Source organism: Zeus faber (assembly GCF_960531495.2).
Source record: "Zeus faber genome assembly, chromosome: 9".
Taxonomy (NCBI): Eukaryota; Metazoa; Chordata; class Actinopteri; order Zeiformes; family Zeidae; genus Zeus; species Zeus faber.
This window is the reverse complement of record NC_137197.1, coordinates 3,280,268-3,285,865: the sequence shown is the minus strand read 5'-3', so window position 1 is coordinate 3,285,865 and position 5,598 is coordinate 3,280,268.

The window sequence follows — 5,598 nt, the reverse complement described above, 5'->3', positions numbered from 1 at the left end:
CACAACCATCACAACCAAACCAGCTCAACCAGGAAGGGGTATAAACGCTGAATTGTACATTACGTAGTGCTTGGAGTGGAACATTGAAAATTAGGGATGGGCATGGTAATTTTTTTTTAACTTCCGACGACTAACAAGAATTTCAGTCGATTAGTGGATTAGTCAACTAGTCAACGAGCTGCGTCATCCACCTCCTCCGACATAGACCATTAACCGCACATTAAAACAGTTACCAGTACATAGATAACATCACTACAACTGAAGTATTTTTTTCCAAATAGACCAAGTGCTACAGCGACCAAACAAAAACAGATCTTGGCAGAGATGAAAAATCCAAAACGGCAAATATTGCAAATGACTTGGCAACACAGTCGGAGAAGCGTGGTCAGACAGCTTCATCCAGCAGCACCAGCTCTCCACTTCCTCCTCAAATTGGGTAAAATAACATAAAAATAACACCACCCTTCACTCCGTCCGGCCGCCATCGTTCTCCCATTCAAGCACGTTCTTCTGTGTGCTGCACTTACTAGAGTCCGGGCGGAGTTTCTCATTGAAGTCGATGTCACTGCCCGAGTCGACTAATCAATTAGTAGACTAATCGATTAGTCGACTAATCATGCCCATCCTTACTTCAAATTCATAGTGGTTTTTGAAATCATTCGTGTAACCTCAGAACTTTTTTTTCCCAGTCGTGCGCACACGATGGGATTCAGGAAGGCAGTGATCACAGGGAGCAGCCATCTTGGATTCCAGCGAAACACAGCATCAAAGCGACCTGGTCCCGGGGGATCCTTACCTCAAACCGAGAGATTTCCTTCTGATTCTCTTCATAAGATCTTTGAAAACCTGTCTGAAAGTCCTTGGGCGTGAACGAGGCGTAAGATTAAAGGGACGTTATCCGACATGCGGCAGAGATCCTCCCACTCAGCCACTGAACAGCGTCCAACTGGAACCGGCTTCAGTTGCAAGTAGAAACTAGAATATTCCCCCAGGGGTCAATAAGGTGTTATCTCATCTTATTGTGTTTTTTCTTATCTAAAAGTTAAGCAACTGTACCAACCGCTGCACAAACAGGAATCACGACTCTAAACCTCCTTGTTCCAGGTCTCTACACCGACCGCCGGAGGGAACGTCCAAGCGGTCCGAACGGTACATTGTGGTAAACCTTCAGTGAGCGTAGTCTGATTCCTGGGTTCTCATGTGTTTAACCACAGACTGGTATATTTGGCGTTCCTTCCTGTTTGCCTCTGTCCATGACTCACTGTTGCTGTGAGTTCCTGGAAAAGACAAAGTTGCTCGGCGACGACGGCGCAACAGGCCTGAGCGCCGCCCCAGCACCTGCAGTGCAGGACGGAGGGCGGCGACTCAGAGCAACGTGCACGTCCTCCTTCTCAGCTGGTATTTATAAAGCAGCTGATGAACGACCAACACAACAACACAGAAACACAACACAACACAACAACACAACGTAGGCGGTGCGGTACGGCAGCAGAGCACGTGGCCGTGACCAGACACAATGATTCAAATCCTTCCAGGGAGAAGCTGCGGAGAAACAGGCTGTCTCCCCCTGCAGCTCAGCCCCGAAACTCCTTCACCGCCGAGCCATCCCATCAGTGCTTCAGACACCACCCACAAGCTCCTTTTTCACCTCTGAGGCACATTAGCGAAGAGGGAATTTGAAGCACATGACGTGAGGCCCAGAGGGTGGGTGCACGTGGGGACATCCCTTCCCCTCATGGGATGACTGCGCCGGTGGGTTTTGGCTTTTAATAACTGAATGCCAATCTGCGAGGGGAAGGTGTAACCAGGGTGAACGTAACCCAAATCAATCAAAGGAAAGTCTCAGACCGGAGCCACCCGGCACTCCAAGGCTCCAAGATGGAGGACCATCATCCCACTGCAACGCATCCTATTTCAGTTTGCCTTCAGTCGTGTCGCGGGCGCAGACAAGCAATGGAAAATGGAAAAGATGGAACTCCATAGTTGTAGATTTACACGTCCTTGTATACTTTCCCAGATGATGTCACATGCAGTCAAGCATGTGACGCTTTCTCCACGGTGGAACCAGATTGGCTCACGACAGGAAGCTGCTTTGAAGCCACGTGGTGCTTGGTTGGCTCCGCACATTATGAAGCAACACGTCCAGAAAGACGACGCGGGAGCATGAAAAGCAGACGCAGTAAATGTGGCCTGTGGAACCGATGCCGAACCTCTGAGTTCACTTGAAGTGCCGGTTGAAGTTCCCCGTCCTCGTGCTGCGTAACCGCAGCGTCTCCCGCGAGCCCGGGAGGCCCAGCCGCCGTGGCCGCCGTGCGTTGGACCCAGTTCTTGCAAAAACGTACTTATTGTAAGTGGCTTTTGTCAACAACGTTTGAGCAGAGGAGATTCCACACCAGACACCCTGCCAGCCTTGGAACCTCCTGCACCGTAAACAGTGTTTTGTCTTGGATAACACCGCTTCACAACACACCTCCAACTACACCTTAACGATGGTGCCACTAAAACGCCTTCAACTGCGGCTACTTTGATATCTGACCCGTTTGATGTGGCTCTTGGTCGTCCCAGCATCCCGAGCAGCAGATCGTGCTGAAGGTTTGATGCGGCGCGGAGGCATCGGGCAGATTGGGGATCGTTTCCGCTCTGTGGGCTTGTCGACACGCTCCCCTGAGCGCGCCTCCCTTCCCCCTCTCGTTTGGCGGCTCCTTTAACCCCGGCACCCATCTCCCGGTGGGAACCGCGGCGGCGGGAACGGAACCGACACCCCTCGTCACATCTGCGTGCTCCGGGGGGTGTGTTCGGGTGGTCGTCGCCCGGGTTCAAACCTCTGCCCAAAGCTTGTTCCGCCCGGACCCGGACGCCGCCATTTGTCAGAGGGTGTTCACCTCCCTCTCAACTGTCCTCATGAAATATTGAGAGGAGGGAGACATGACTCTTGACACCTTCTTTGTCCAACCAGGCGGAGCCCGCACACCCCCTGTGGAGCACACCCCCGGAGATGCAGCCAAGACTTCTGAGCGTCAACACGATGCATTCAGCCTTCTACGTATTTGTTTTTTTGTTTTTTAGCGGCGAACCACAGAACTCAGACCTGAACGTCTCCACACTCACGGAGAACTGGCCTTCATCTACAGTATATCCGTACCGGTATATCTATCCATCTCTTTCAAACGCACACACATCCATGCATGGATCTTGAAGATACACTCTGCCTTATTCTCTCTCTCGCGCTCTCATTATCTTCCCATCACAGGTTACATCATGGAAATGATGTCGTTTGGGGATCAATAAACTACAGATCGTCAGTGTCCATTCTCAGCATTAAGACCGAGCATGCATGGCCTGCAGCATTAAGGGTCCTGAGGATTTATTTAAAAGATAAATAATAATAATAATAATAATAATAATAAAGATAATAAAGATAATAATAATAATAATAATAATAACATACAACAACAACAACAGAAATATCCAGATCTGAAGGAAGAAAAACCCTGTTGGTTTGTACAGGACTGGAGAGAAGGTGCAAAGCAAGCAGCAGAGCTCAGATCCAGGTGCTGTTTTCTAGGTTCTGTAAATATGTTTTTAAAAACTGAATTTCTGCACAAGTCAAACCTCTGACCCCCCGCCGCCCTCCCAAGGAGCCGTCCAGGGCTCAGGCATCCAAAGCAGGCATGCGATGCGAAGCCAAATGCAATTTAACAGGTTGACGACGTGCAGACGTCAACGGGCGGATCGGGTCGTTTGGAGCAGAATGAAAAAACACGCACCGCGGTCGGAACCACGCACAGCCCGCATCCACCCTAAAGACTCACCTGATAGATGCACAACACCACCACTACACGACTACACGACAGAGGGGCAGCTGCCGCCCTGCAGCATCCTGGAAAACACCGGGAGAGGAGGAGGAGAGGAGAGGTGGAGGAGGAGAGGGGAGGTGGAGGAGGAGGTGGAGGTGGAGGAGGAGAGATGCTGCTGCTGCTGCCGCTGCGACGCCCATCTGGACATGGGGTCTTGTCGCCGCCTGCTGGAGAACCGCAGCAATCACTGGGTGGAGGAGAAACGCTGGGATGCTGCAGAGGTGATGGAGCATGTGGTGGAGGCAGCATCGCTGGTGGTGACCCGGGAACACAGGAAACCCTGGACATGATGCCAAATGTGATGATGCACAATGATGATGATGATGATGATGATGATGATGATGAGCCCAACGACCCTTCACCAGATAGAATGTAGAACCAGTGAGAAAACCACCCCCGGTCATTTGCATATAACAGATGGAAATGTGGCATCATGAAATGAAAAGGCCCTGGAATAAATAAAAATTATCTTTTGAAAAACATCTACTACTTCTCATTTATATATACAGTATATATATAAATGTAAATATATACATAAATATATATATAAATAAATTTAAATATATGTGTATATATATATATATATATATATATATATATATACTATTTTTATTTTTTTATTTATATTTGGATAGCCTTATTTATTTCAGGATTTATTTCATAGACATATTTATGTATTTATTTAATATTGAGTAAAATGGCATTCCATAAATTTGGGGAAGGAAAATAAAAGTAAATAAAAATATAGTAGATACAGCTGTATCTACTGAGTCAATGTTGTTCAAAACATAACACAAAATTCATAAATAATAACCCTGTAGAGCCCACGGTTGTAACATAACATCCACACAGAACTCTCTGTACATTTTATTTTTAAGTTTAAATTAACATTCTCAGTGAGATTGAGACAATTGAGACCCAGTTGTTTATCCAGAAGTCCCATTGCATGGATAATGTGTTTAGAGATCTGGGAATTTGGTCCTGAACTCACATTTTACAACTTTACTATGAGCTCATCTCTTTCACTTACTTTGGGCTTTACAGGGTTTAACGTCACATAGTTCCAGCACAGGCCTAAGAACAGGGTGAAAATTCTTCATTTCAGATGATTCTTGATTCCAACGTTTATCAGCCTGAAAAAGCTCAGTGGAGACGAAAGGTGAAAGGTCATCAAGCCTTGCATCATGATCTCCACCTTCAGTGCAAACTCAACAGCAAGGAATGACACTTGATCTGGACTTGGGGTCACATCAGCAAGTGTGAAGAGTTATCTCATAAATTTAAACCAAGACAAAGCCAGAGGGACAGAGAGCTCCAGGATCAGTCCAACTCCAGAGCCTTTTCCAAACTTTTAATCATAGATGTATTTCTGACAGACAACTCTTACTTTTAATGTAAAATCTTTATTTTCTATCGTTTGAGCTTGGGCGTCTGGGTCCCACTGCTCATCACTCACGGCAAAGCGTACAGGAAACGGGCTTAATGAGCTAGAAATATAGGAGTGATGAGCTTGAATCCCCCAATTGGATAAAATAGTAGAGCAGTTGGATGCAGGGGAGGTGGAGGGAGCACAGCAAGGCAGCAAAGAATGCAGGGCAGGGCGGCCTGGCTGCTTAAATAGGCCGTCTCGTATAAGGGCGTGGAAGCATGTGGCGCCGTCAAGTTGCCCGACAGAACTAGCTTCGCAAGCACCGCCTCATTGATGTCTTAATCTATAGATTGTCAAATCAGGAACAAGACA